Source organism: Sarcophilus harrisii, chromosome 6 (assembly GCF_902635505.1).
Source record: "Sarcophilus harrisii chromosome 6, mSarHar1.11, whole genome shotgun sequence".
NCBI lineage: Eukaryota > Metazoa > Chordata > Mammalia > Dasyuromorphia > Dasyuridae > Sarcophilus > Sarcophilus harrisii.
The window spans coordinates 16,213,627-16,228,678 of NC_045431.1; the positions used below are offsets into that span (position 1 = coordinate 16,213,627).

The 15,052-nt window shown below is 38.9% G+C and overlaps 1 protein-coding gene across 1 annotated transcript in view; it reads left to right on the forward strand.

The window, feature by feature from the left end:
* Nucleotides 1-15,052, forward strand: part of RBPJ (recombination signal binding protein for immunoglobulin kappa J region) — a 192,664-nt gene that overhangs the window by 80,972 nt on the left and 96,640 nt on the right. The window lies entirely within an intron of this gene.

A 15,052-nucleotide genomic window follows, 5' to 3' on the forward strand; every position in this document is an offset into this window, starting at 1 on the left:
TTATTTCTTAGATTTTGGTAAATTATTTGACAGTTTTTCAAGCTATTCTTGTAGGCACAATAGATCACGTCAGGATATAGTTGAGTAGATTCAAGGCTGGTTGAATGATTGTAACCAAAAAGAAGTTAGTTATTAACAGGCTGATATCCCTTTGTAGGATGATCCCTAAGGGAGTGTCCCAGGGATCTGTCCTTGGTCCTGTGGTTTTTATTAATGATGGGAAGAGGTATAGATAGCGCAATTACCAAATTTGTAAGAAACAAAGCTGTAAAGCCTTGCTTAAAAATTGGATGATGGTTAGGTTCCAAAAAGATCTCAATAGACTAGAACGTTGGGCTGAATCAAATCTAAAAGTGTATGTATAAACTACTACAATAGGTTTCAAAAATCAAGACAAGTTAAGGAAGGCAGGACAAGGATAGTTTTTCATAGGATGCAATTCAAGATGAATTCACCTGTGTGATATAGCAGCCCAAATAGCCAGTGCTGTTTTAGATTCAAGTAAAGAGAGACACAGTGTCCATTACTCAGATAGAAATCTCCCTGTACTCTGCCCTGTTCGGACTATCCAAGGCTTATTGGGTTAAATTCAGAATGGCACATTTTAAAAAAGGACTAATAAGCTGGAAAGCCTCCAGGGAAGAATGACAAAGGTAGTGAAGGGCCTTGAGATCATGGCATGTGAGGTTGAAGGAAGCAGGGATTTTAAGCCTGGAAGAGAAGACTTTGGGTGGGGATGGGCATGGGGAGGTGGGGGACATGACACCAGTCTTCCACTATTTAAAAGGAGATTATAGAAATATTTATGAGAGACAAGAATTCTATTTTGATCAAGAGTTCTGGAGAATGTAAGTTGTCTCAAAGTAAGGATAATATTTCCTAATAACAGGAGTGAACCTAATGCAGAAAAGTTCCTTGCAACTTCTGCAATATGAATTAAGTGAAAAACACGTCTTTTTAAAGAATTATAACAAATGACATAATGACCTAAACCAAGTAGAAGGTCTCATGGAAGAAAAAAGTCACCTCTATTCTTCCTGTAGTACAAGTAAGTAATAATGATTAATATTTATACAGCACTTGGAGGTTTATAAAACACTTCACATCATTTAATTTGATCCTTATAACAAACATGTGAGGTAGGTGCTGTTATATTCCTATTTTACAGATAAGGGAACTGCAGCTCAAAGAAGTTAAATGATCTTTTCAGAGGCATACAGGTAACAAGTATTTAAAAGCAGGATTTTTAGTTTTATTTGATTCCCAAGTCCAGGGCCAGGGGGAAACTGGCAGCACGGTGGATACAGTGCTGGACTCTGGGGGCGACTAGGCGGTGCCATGGTGCACAAAGTGCCCAGCTTGGAGTCAGGAAAGCTCATCTGTAAACCTTCAAATCCTAGCTGTGTGATCCTGGCCACATCACCTAACGCTGCCTGCCTCAGTTTCCCCATCTGTAAAATGACCTGGAGAAGGAACTGGACAACCATCCCAGGATCTTTGCCAAGGAAAGCCCATCGGAGTCATTACACCCACCGAACAACAACCACCAGTGGTCAGTCCACTACCCTGCCTTGTTTTCTCACTAGTTCAGGGACATCTAATTTCCCTTGAGTTTTGTAGCCACCAGGAACATGACCCTCCCTGATATTACTAGTCACCCCCTCACCTGCTGACAGCTCTTTTCCCTTTCAGGCCCATATAGTTGGGATTAGGCTGGATCAAGGAGCCTCTAAATAGTGAGACTGTTATAGAGCATAACTACTTGAAGTTCTTCTCCTAGAGCTTATCCATCACCCATCCCCTCTGGTAGCAAGGACTTATAACAGCCATAAAGTTCTAGGAAGACCTTGCCAAAGTGGTGGGGTGTGAGGGGAGCAGCATGTGAATGTGTGATATTTTTACACAAATAGCTAATTATCATTCTCGTGAATTTGTTTTATCATATTTAAAAGTACATTAAGTACATTTTTCTTAGACTTGAGGATATTATTCTTAAAACATGGAATTTACACCGTTCCAAATTGCTGCCTACCTCACGCTTTGAGGAGATCATTAGGGCCAACCATGTCCCCAACAATAGAAGGACTTATTACAAATGCTATAATTCATTTTATGTATTGTTCCCAAGTAAGAGCCATTTAAAATAGCAGTGGTACTTTTAAGATCCTGTTATTATTCAGGCACAGACTTAAAGTGATCACTTTCCTGGCATGCACATAAACATAAATGTAAGATGTGTTCCGCGGGCAACTGTCTGCTTATTTTCTTTCCTAGACAAGTGGTTAACCCATATTGCATATCCTGTGTTTATAGAATTCCAGAAAGGTTATATCATAGAAAGCACTAGTAGTATGTATGATTTATAGCCAAAACGTAAACTGAAACATCTTGAGGATAAATTTATCAGTTTATAATGAATAAGAATGCAGATAAATGATGTTAGCATTTACTTCTACTTGTTGTTTAGTAAGTTCAGCATCTGTTATCTTTTATAAATATTGAGGGTTAAAAGAATAGAGAGATTTCACATAGATAACCAAAGCCAGATACTCTACTTTGCTAAATCTATCACTTGGGAAGTAAAAGGAAAAAAACAAAAAACAAATCCTGAATGAGTTACTGATGTAAGCAGACTGAATTTGCATAAAAATTATATTTGTACTTCAGTTTTTAAATGGAAAAATACAATAAGACAAACTTTCATTTAAGTCTTCTGCCTTATGCACAAAAATTCAACTACTCACACTAAAAAAAAAAAAGTTGTTCTCATTCTTCCTAAGAAGTCTTAAATTTCAGTTCTTTTCTTTTAATTTAAAAGTCCATTATACTACTAGCAAAAGACACGAACAGCTTAATATCTCAATTTAGATGAACCATTGACTGAAAGTTAGGGGCCATTTTGAAAACATTTACTAATAATAACATATTTTCTGGTACTCTGTTTATTGTCATTATTTTAATCTTAATCAAATTGAACCCACAATATGGGCTTCTCTCTGGTACTTTGGGATTTTATTTCATTTAAATACATACACAAACTGGGACCAACTCGACTCCCCTTTCTCCAGGCCTCACCAACTCAGATGACCATCCAGAGATGAATATGGCAAAAATCCAAAAACCACTCAAGTTTGGAGCTTGTATAAGTGAAAGTCATCACTGTGTTGAAAGGAGAGGTTTTTCCAAAAGATTATGATAGGTTTCAGTTTTACAAAACAATATACAGGATTTACACGAGACATCTGCATTGCTGTGCTTTATATTAGTTACATGGCTCCAAAACAAACAGGCAAACCACGCTTTTAGAATAGAGAGGGTCAAGAGGGGAAATAATCTCTCCTTGATAGCTAATAACTATAAATAGAATTTTAGAAAATCTCCATGAAATACAGAATTTAATTCTGTATACTTATTTGTTTTTCACAGAGATTGTTTGGGGTGGAAGTTAGGTAAGGAGAAGCAAAAGAAAAGAAAAAGCTCAAAGACCCAAATTAAGTCCATGAAAATGGAAAATTTGAATTCTTGTAAGCAGAAAAACCAATAAACCAACGGAACTGATGCATTGCAAAGTATTCTGAATAGGATTTAAAACATCATTTGTAAAGGGAACTTGAAGTAAAATTAGAATTAATATGCAATGGGAGGAAATTAAGTTAGCCCTCAACAAAACCAGTTGACCACAAAGAGATAATAATTATTAGTCCCTTGAAGTAAACTAAAGAAATATTATTTTGGCACTCTCTCTGGGTGCTCTTCCTTCTTGTTCAAGTGCCAGATCCCCCAAAGAGTATCCATTATTTTAGATTCAGAGACTGTGTGGGTTGGTACTCCTATAATAATAATTTATTAGTCCTTTCTGTAATTTCATCAAACAGAATGGAAGTGGGATACAAAATAAACTCTTCCTTCAGGGACAGATTTGCTCTCAATAGAAAATCAACTGTGATACTATGGATATATTTGTGCCTATTTCTCATTCTACCACTCAGGATTGGTGTGAAGATCAGAAGAGATAATATTTATAAAAATGTTTAAAATAGTGCCTGTAGGTACTATACAAAATGTTTATTCTCTTCTATAGCCTCATAACAATTTGCACACTTAAAATGATAATCGTAACAGTGTTCTGCCACCAAAAGTTATCTTTTGAAAAAAAAAAAGGTCTGATTTATAAAAGAAACATACCAAAAAACAAACTTTCCAATCATAATATGAAAACTAAAAAGAAAAAAAATGCTAATTTTTGCCTACAAATCCCTGCAAAAATAAGATGTTTCAGATGGAGATTTTGGATGGATAATCTCTTCAATAGGTCCTGCAAATTCATAGAGCATCCCAAAGCTCCTACAGAAAAGCAGCCCCTTTGAGCTTCTCATACTATAACTTAGTCTTTTCTCTTCATAGGTTTGATCCATCAAGTGGCTATTACTTCAGCTGCTCTATGGGTCTGTACTAATAAAATTATAGCTCATCATCTTCCACTGCTATGTTTACTTTGAATAGCCAATAGACACAATTAATGCAAAGCAAAGACATTTACTGAGAGAGTAATAATAGTAACTACAAAATATTATCCCTCCAATCTTAGATCTCATTCTCCCACTTCTTTCCATTCTCTCTTGAATTGACTCTTTTCTTTCTTGCCAAGGCTTATACTGTTTGGAGCTGTTTCCATTGATTATTCCCTGATGGATAAAATGTCTCTTCCTGGTCTATAAGATGTGCTGCAATTGGGGAGAGAAGCAGGAGAAAGAAATTTTGTTTCTAATCTTCTCCACTGCCTCCCCAGCTCCTACCTGGAGGGACATTTAATTTCCTGAAGGAAAATCTGATTTTAGCAAATCTAGGGAAAAGTGAATTTCTGGAAGTTGTTTGATGTATCTTTCAAGGCCGGATTCTTTCTTCATAGTCAGACCTCTTCTGGGCTGCCAGACCTCACACCCTTTGACACTGCTTTCGATCTCAGCTGTGCTAAGCAGGAAAGCTTGTTTTTTTATAAGCTACTGGGGTGTGGGTGATCTTTAGCCAGTCCCTGGAAAGCTGACTCTCTAGTTCCATCAGGAAGAACAATTTCACAGCGCATGGAGGAGTCAGAGGGTATAGATACATTAGCACACCCTCTCTCTCTTAGCTGTCTCTTCTGTGATTTCAACAACTTGGTAGGAGGGGGATGTCAGGTGCTTTGGGTCTTCCTTCTAAACAACTTCTTCCAACTCGGTCATACTTTTGATCCTCCTTCAATGAAGGAAAAAAATGTCTTGGAGGAGCAGCAGCACCTTTTTATGACAAAAAAAGTAATTGAGAGACTGAAAGAACTTGTCAAAGATGAATAAAAAGGACTTCACAATTATGCTGATTTTAGTTGTGTAATGAGCCTCTTCATAGCTCTTTTTTTTTATTCTGGTCAATTTTATGTATCTCCATTAAATTTGTGAACATGGCAAACATAAACAATGGTTTTAAAAATTTTCTTCATTAAAAGGATTTGCTCTAAATTTCACAGCCATTTAAACATTAAGAACTATTTCTTCTATGCAACCATTCTTGGTGTCTAGTATTTTTTTTCTCTCTCTATAAATTACAGATACTAGGGAGATTGCTGTACCTCCATGAATTTTCTTTTTTTTTTTAATATCTTATTTATTCTTAGAAAAACATTATGAACTAATTTAGCATTTGTGGACTTTTTGTATTTTGACTCATAAGGGAAATGAATCATGTCGTTGATAAAGAACAGAGAGGTGAGATTTTGTGTTCTATATTTCTCAAGCAGGATTTACATTATTTGCTTTTCAAAATATATCTCCACAATTAAGTTGCTTTTCAGGAACCAAACTGCTCTAAAATGAATTTAGTCTTTGCTGTCATTACTAATAGATGATTATTTTTGCATTTCTACTGTCATGGGCTAATTTACATTAAAGCCATTACTGTGATTTAACATATAAATTGAAGTGAAACATTAAGAAATTATGTGGTGAATCTGACTTAGGCAGAATGCAGTTGGGAAAATACAATCCTCTTCCAAAGGGCACACATGTAAAACACAAGGCCTCAATCAAATGTTTTATTAATGACTAATAGAATTCCACTCCTACTTCCTACTACCACTTAACTTGGCCTACTTAAGCTTTGCCACAGGGAGGCTCTGGTCACAATTTCAGGTCACTGCTTTTCATCCATTTACATAGCAATTTACTTAAAATATAAATTTTAGGTTACAAGGTGGTCAGCCTCAGGTTTATTACTTGAAAGTTGGAGTTTAGCAAATGTTAGGAAAAGTGAATTTCAGCAAGTTGTTTGCCATGTTATATATAAGTTGACTTTAAGGTGAGTGAATAGGATAACAGAATGGAGAGACACTCCAGAATGAATAAGAAAAAACAAATAGAAGCCAGCCAATCCACAAGCTGGATTATTATTAGGTGTCTACTATGAGCCAGATGCTGTGTAAGAATTAGAGGGGTAACGAAAAAATGAAAAGCAGCTCTTGCTCAAGAGCTTCGATTAGCAGCTGGGTGAATTGGGAAAGGCTTCTTGAAGAAGATGGTGCTTGAACTGAGTTTTGAAAGAAACCAGGAATTCTAAGAGAATTCTAGAGAAAAATCTAGGCATGGGGAAGAGTCAATGAGGTCAGAGATGGAATGAGGATGGTTTGTGGCCAACATGGTTGGAATATATGAGAGGAGTGATTTGTAAAAAGACAGGGAAAGGTGAGAAGGAACCAGGTTGTGAACTGCTTCAAATGACTAACAAAAAGATTTCTATGTAATTCTAGAAGTAATAGGGAGCTGCTGACGTTTATTGAGTAGGGAGAGGTGACTTGCTCAGATCTGAGCTTCAGGAAGATCATTCTGGTAGCTTTGTGGAGGGTAAATGAAGTGAGGATGATTTGAGGCAGGAGACTAATCAGAAGGTGATAAGAACCTATTTTTAGATCTTTATTACTGTAAGCCTTATTGCTCAGGGCTTTGTGAGTAGAGAAAAAAGGGATGGATGGCAGAGGTATTGGGCAAGTAAAAATAAGATTAGTTCACTGGTTAGATATGTGGGGTTAGTGCAAGGAAGGAACAGAGGATAAGTGTGACTGTGACCTTTGGTGCCTTAGGGCTCATGGTGCTCTCTGACACAAACAGGGAATTTTGGAGGAAGGGTAGGTTCGGGAGGGAGGGATGTTAGATAAGTTCAGTTTAGTGCACACCGGCTCAAGAGCGGGACTTGGAGATGCTTGTTTGGTCGCCGGCATGAGATCTGAGAGCAGAGCAGCAAGAGCGTGACTGATATACAAACTTTAAATGGAACTGAAAGAAGGAAGGCAGGGCTGAATTCTTTACCTTAGAAGCATCATACTGAATGAAAGTGACAGTTGTCTAGACCAGGATTTTGAATTAGAGAGAGGCACCCCGGTTATTATGCAGCTTTGGAGTCCATTCTGTTCTGTAATTTCATAACTTCGGGTTCTGAAAAGGAACGTACTTCTGAGATGAGGTCAATTACTAGGGAGACTTCTCACTTAAAAACCAGAAACAGCCACTGTCTGCAGACAATTATCAAGTGTTAGTTTGAGGGACTTTTGGAATGGCAATTTCTCAAAAAGGAAAACAACCAAATACAATTTCACCACTTTGGGAGGCTGCGGCGTTAACAATCTGGGTAAGAATACAAGGATATAGGAACAAATATCGAAGTCAGCTTGGAACCAGAGCCACGTTCGGAAGGAGATATTTGCTACATCCGGGAAGGATTCTTGGTCCCAATGGGGACCAAGTGAGGAGGAGGAGGAGGAGGAGGAGGAGGAGGAAGAGCTTTCTTCTTTCTGCCTTATAAATGCATCTTCCCTCATTTCTCCAAAAGCACTACTTCCTCCCCCCACCCCCCACTACTTCTCCCCCAAGCCTTACTAACAACCTGGGTGGCAGACATATGTTCCAAGACTCATTTTCTTTTCTAGATAAACATCACTATGAATCTGTCTGCACAATCATTAAGCTTAAATACCCCTTCCCCCCACTCAGGGCCAGATTGAAATGAATGTTCTGAATCCATGGTGGTTTTCAGGGAAGGAGGGTTATTAATGGTACATAACACCTTAAATTAGACCTACTAACTGAATATTTATCATGTCACTTGTTAGTGTAAATATAATAGAATATTTTATCTTTCCCCCCTCAACCAACTACTTTTTATTTGAATCTATCGATGGATATTTTAAGTAATATAATTTTAAATTATAGTTTGGAGAAAATGACTTATCATTATAAAGCTTCTGGTGACATGTTTGAAAACTGTTTTAGTTTTAATTACCATAATCCCTTATCAGAAATCTAATCTGACACCTGTAGTGAAGTTAATGGAGGAAAATAAGCCAAGGAACTAATATTATATGACATAACCTATCCCTTTGATTTTTACATAAAGTTTTTAAGATAAATTTTAATAGGCTTAATACTTTGAAGTGAATACTTTTCTTCATTTTAACAATTTTTTAAATAATGTAATTTAAGAAAATAAGCTATGTTTTGAATTTTTAAGAACTCTAAAAGTTTAAGAATTATTTCTATGCTCAAATCTGAATTTATAATGATTAAATTGTGGGATATTTGCATTTCAGATTCTTTAAAATAATGAAATTAGCTATTACTTAAAATCATTTAATTTATTTATATTACTTTGATGTGTAATTTATTAGTAACTATACTCTTGTCATATGCTGTACTTCAGAAGTTTTCTTACAGGAAGCTTTATTTTCTTTTCAAAAAGTATTTTCCCCTTTCTGAGAGTCTATACTTTACTGCCTATTTTGGAAACTTGGAAAGTACTATGAAAGTATAAATATAACTATGCTAGTTAAAAATAAATGTTTACTACTTGCTGGTAAAGGAAAATATTATGTGTTTTAGGTAAAACTGTATGATGAAAATCAGGTTTACGGTTCATCAGAATAGTTCTGAAGAACTTGAGCAATGGAGAAAAAAAGAAGCCAAGTTTTTTCCTCTGATGAGAGTTAATAACTCTCACTGAAGTCAGGAGTAATTCTGAGGGAAGTATTTGGGCCAAAGTGTTTGGAAAGCTTGAGTAAAAAATGATGAAGCATGCATAAATGCACAAATCTTTCCAAAGGACTTAGGTTCTGGGTTATGATTAATAAAAGCTTGAGAAATCTTTTTTTTTTTTTTTTTTTGGTGGGACAATCACACATAATACCTAAAGATAATTTTGTCAGCTTTGTATAAAGTGCTAATCTTGGTAACAGAGTACATCACTGTCTAAAACAGAATGTACATGCTACAAAATGGTAGTAAAAAATAGTAATCCTATGCCTAACACCAGCTAGGGAACTCTCTGGTGTGTAAAATCATGGGATAGATGAATGCTTGAACTTAGAGTGAGAGACACGAGTTTACATCTTGCATCTGAGACATAACTGTGTGTCCATTGACAAGTTACTTTTCCTCTCAGTTACCGACCACCCCTTGATTATAAATTTGCAATGAAGTGTAGATCCACACTGCATCCACATACATTGTGGAGAGTTTATGCTTCAGGGAGTTCCCTAGCTGGTGAAATCATAGATCCAGAGAAAGATATAAATATAAAGATAGAAAATTAGCATCAAGTCCCAAATATCTTTCCCATTATCAAAAATAAATACCAGGATATATTAAAAGATAACATGTAATAATCAGCATTTAAAGCTTTGAGATATTAAACTCATCTTAAAAGACTGTAACTGCCTTTAGCAAAGAAGTACATGCAATAAAATACTTATTTTAAGTGCATATTATAAGAGACTGGTTTAAATTTAATCCTTTCAATCCTTATTTTATATAAGAAGCAGATGTATAAAAAGGTCATATCTACATATAGATGCTTATTAATATAAAACAGTATAGAAAGTGAAATCTAACTTCTAAGTTCTCTTTTAAAACAACTGATAAGTCACTAATGCCCAAAATTAATGGTAATATGTCAACCTAATTCTTAAATTTTACTCAAATAAATTCAACAAACATTTGTTGTTTCTACTATGTTCAAGGCATTAGATTCAAAGGGCACAAAGATGAATGAATGGTACAGAAAGCTTCAAGTTAATCAATGTTAACCAAAATGTTAGATACTAGGCTATATAAGGTACTACCAAAATGTAAATTTAAGGAAACCACTTTTATGTATTTTATATATTGCACGGCTTCAATTTTATGATTCAGATAGGGCTTTTTTTTTTTTAAAACCATTTATTGGATTGATAATATTGCTAGACCTAGGTTTTGCTATTTTGGTCATGTTATAAATGACCATGTCTAAGTTTTGGATCTCTCCAGTTCCTAGTGCAGAACACTACACTGAGTAAGTACTTAATGGATGTTTGTTGAACCGAATTGATTCAGTAAAGGGTATTATTTTCTTCCAATCTGCTAAATTAGCCAAAGTAATGGAAAATTGCTACAATTGTAAATACTTTCCCCTTCAAATGGTCATCGGCAGTAATTGCATTTATTTTGAGGACTTTAACCTTTCCACAACTCCTCCTACTTTCCTTTATTGTCCCACAAATCTTAAGGCAAAACAAATTCAACATGTGTCTAATATAGTTCTTGGCACATAGTAGGTACTGAAGAAGTGCATATTGAATCTTTTAAATTTTTTTTTTTTTGTTTTTTGTTTTTTTGCTGAGGCAATTGGGGTTAAGTGACTTGCCCAGGATCACACAGCTAGGACGTGTTAAGTGTCTAAGATCAGATTTGAATTCAAGTCCTCCTGACTTAAAGGCTAGTGCTCTATCCACTGTGCCATCTAGCTGCCCCGTGTATATGGAATTTTTATAAAGATCTATTACTCAGACAATTCTGGGGGAGGGGAATCAAATAAACAATTTTAAAAGAAGAGGAAGAATATATTATTTTTGTTTTTCTGATTTGTTGACAACTACAATGGGACACAAGACTGGATTTTTTCATTTGCAAGCATTTACTTATTTGGTCAACACGCGTTTATTAAGTACTCATGCTGATAGATCCTATACAAAAAAGCCTGTCCTCAAGAATCTTGTATTCTGATAAAGGAGACAATATGTAAACAATTTTATACATATTATATATATATATATATATATATATATAATATGTATATATATACATATGTATATAAAAATATATACAGAGTATACATCTGGAGGTAATTTCTGAGGGAAGGCACTATCAGGAAAGGCTTCTAACAGAAAGTTGTTGTTGAGATGAGTCTTGAAGGAAGCTGGACAACTGGAGGAGAAGTTGAAGCTGCACAGTATTCTGGGGATGGAGGAACAGCCAATGAAAAAGCCGGGAGTCGGGCAAAGTAATGTCATGTGCAAAGAATAACAAGAAGGATTGATTGCAGAGTATGCAGAAGGGAAGAAAGTGTAAGAAGACTAGAAAGAAAGGAAAGGAATACTAGATTATGAAGCACTTTAAAAGCCAAATGGAGGATTTTTGTTCGACCTTAGAGACAATAGAGGCTCTAGAGTTCAAGGCCAACACACTCAGATTTGCATTTATAAGAACACTGGCAGTTGAGATGACCTGGAATGAAGTGAGACTAGTGGTAGGGAGACCAATTAGAGACTATTGCAATAGTCCTGGGTGTGAGGGTGGTAAAGGTTAGTAGTTGTGTGAATGGAGACATAAGAATTGTTGCAAGGTAGAAAGGATTTAGCAACAGAATGAATGTATGAGGTGAATGTGGGCCAGGAGCCAAGCATGAAACATGGGTTGTGGTTCCCTCAATAGTAATGAGGAAGTTTGTAGGTGAGGGGTTAGGGGAACAATAATGAGTTGTTTTGGATATATTGAGTTTAAGATGCCTATGGAATATATTGTTCTGACCTCTGGGGCTAAACACAGCAAGTCTAATCCTTCTGCCATGTAACAGCTTTTCAAGCACTTAAAGATAGCCAGATAGCTACCATCTTACTTCTCTTTCCCAATGAATACTAGAGAAGAAATTTTTTTTTTTGGGGGGGGGCAGGATGGAGGAGTGGCAGGCAAGGAGGGTAGGACCATGGGGACCCCCAAGGGAATGTCTCTCTTTGAAATGTTAAGATTCCCAGTGATTGGGAGCACTAGTGAGCTAGTGAAGACTAGGAGCAATAAGGTGGAAATTTGCAAAGAGGTAATTTTAGGTTTTCATCAAGGAAAAATGTAACACTTATCCACAAGTAGAACATATTGCTTCCCACCGTTGTGGATCCTCTTCTAGTACATCCTCAATCAAAACTGGAAAATTATTTGCTAAATATATTGGATGAGACTGTTCAGGTTTGGTTAAATTAGATGTCCTCCCAGGTCTTTTCCAACTCTTGGATTGTCAATTTCTACTCCTGTTTAGTTGAAGTTTGGTGTATGTGACAGAGAAGTGATAGATGAAGATGGAAAGGAAAGTTGAAGTATTATAAAGGGCTTTCAGTGTTAGCCTAAGAAGTCTGATCTTTATTCAGCAGCTAATTATTAGGAAGCCTCTGAAGGGGTTTAAACAACAGATTGATATAATCGTGACTGTGCACCAAAAAGACTAGATTAGCAATGCTGTGTAGGATGAGAGGTGAGTATATAAGTAGAGAAACCTGTTAAGCTAAGAAAGCATGAGAGCCTGAGCTCAGGTGATGGAAACAGAGAATAAGGAGATGTTAATGTTCTTCTATTCTAATTAGAAATTATCCTGATATCTATATGTATTTTTACTTTTTCCCACTATGTGTATTACATTTTGCTAGTCAACTAAAGGTATTATATCCAACAGAACCAAAACTTAAAAAAAAAAAAAAAAAAGGTATCCAGTAAAATATAATTTTCAATTTAATTAGAATGCTTCTTGCTTGCAATGAAAGCAAAAGTTGGACAGATATTAACCTACCTTCCTAAGAAGCACAGTAGCTATCTGTAGTTGAACCATGGGCTTGGATTTAGAAAGTTTATACCTAAATCCTGGATGTGACACTAGGCTGTATGACTGTAAGCAAGTTATTTAATCTAGTTGCCCATCAATGAAGTTAATAATAACCCTTAGATTATGCTTTTCAGAGCTGTTTTGAGAAATGCTCTTTGTGCATGACAGAAATGTTGATCATTATTGTCAAATTTATAACTACAAAAAGAGGACTTCCGATGACCTCGAAAAAGACCAAATCCTAACTAGATAAAGCAGGGAATAACAGCCACTTGTGAATGATTGAAAAATAAAATTTTAAAATGGTCGACTTTCAGCAGTGGGAGAAAAAAAGAAATGAAAAGACAAGTCAAGGGAAGCGGCCCCTCTGAAGGGCTGCTCGGGTCAGGGCCGTGGAGTAAACCACCCACCCCCTAAGCGATCACAGCCGACCGAACTGATAGCGGAAGCCCGGATTCAGAAAGAGGATGGGGGGCAGCTCAGCCTAGAAGCCCCTGGATTGGAGCTGGTCAGGCTGCGGGACCAAGGGCTGGCTTCTGACCTCCAGGGCACCGTCCACAGCTTGTTTGGACCGGATGGGGGCAGGGATTAAAACTGGGGCTCACAGTGGGGTTAAAGTCCAGTCCGGGAAGGCTGGGGAGGGAAGCAGCTCTTAACCTGGGGGGGGGGGAGGGGGGAACTTCTGATAAATAATTTAATAAACAGAAAGTGCCTATTCTGTGCCGGGCCCTGGCGGAGGGCTGGATCTAAGGATCCCTCTACCCGGATATGTTCGATATAATTGGTTTCCTTTGTCACCGCGCTAGGCTCAGCGGCTATTGATCTTTATCTCGGATGGATGTTTCCATTTAATTGGTTTCCTTTGTCATAGGCGCCCGGCGCAGGGTGGAGAGATCTATCTCGGGATTTCCATTTAATCGGTCACGAATCGGAAGGCCCGAGGATCGGGGCTTCCCGGCCGGACAAAGAGCTGCCAAGGTCAAGCGCCGGCTTCAGCGCGCGGCCAGGGGCGGAGGGCAGGCGCGTCCCCCCGGCTCCCGTCTGTGGGTGGGGGAACCGCGGGGCCCCGGCAAGAATGACTCAGAGGCGTAACTCGGTGGCTGGGCCTCGTCCGGCGCCCTGAGGAAAGTACCGGGGAGGCCCCGGAAACCTCGCCCGGCCCGGGCCCAGGAGGGGACCTTCGCCCGCGGCCGCCGGGGTCTTCCCAGCCAGGGAGATGTAGGTCAAGGTCGGCGGAGGGGGAAGGGGCTTCCCGCCCAGTTTTCCCTCCCTGACCTCCTTCCCCGTCCGGCCGCCCTCGGGTCTGCGGACCTCCGGAGGTCCCCGGGAGCCGGGCGGGGGAGCGTCCCATCCCTAGCCGCTATCACAGCGCTCCGAGACGCCGGGGCGGGGGACCGGGGGAAGGAGGGAGGCCGAGAAGCCAGCCCAGACTCCGTCTCGCGAGATTGGTGGCAGCGGCCGCCCGGCTCCGGGGCAGCTCTCGCGAGGCTTGGGAAAGTTCCCACGGCCGTGTTGTGTCTGAAGGGGCCCGACGGGGGGGGGGGGGGGGGGGGGGGGGGGGGGGGGGGGGGGGGGGAAGGAAGAGTGGCCGAAAAGGTGATGTGCTAGACAGGGCCGCTCGCATCGTCTTTAGCAGACGAGCATGCGCAGAAGGCCGCCCGCACATGCTCCGTTGGCTTTCTTGAGGGTTCGTGGGAGAAATGAGAGTTTTCTGGTTCTGAAAGCTCTGCACCTTGTTCTAGGCTTTGCATTAGAGCCCTGGAGACAAGAGTTCCAACTGGACTCGTGCTTGGGCACACACTAATACAGAGCGATCAGGTTTCTTCGCTGCTATTTCCCCACACCGGTGCATTGCTGTCACTCTATAGGGTGCCCCCCAAACCTCAGTGCGGTTTTAGGCTATTGAAACGATAGCGAACACCCGCACTGAGGCTCTGGGACTATCCCTTTAGTGACAACAGCAGCATTCATATGCTCCTATGCGTGTGAGTGGCATTATTGAGGCAGACACTCACTGGTGGTCAGTGTAAGCACGGGAGGACCCGAGTCAAGTACGGAGGGGTACGGCTCCCTCTGCGTGGTCACTGCTGGATAACGTGGAACACACGCAGGCCTGGGTTTCTACAACGGC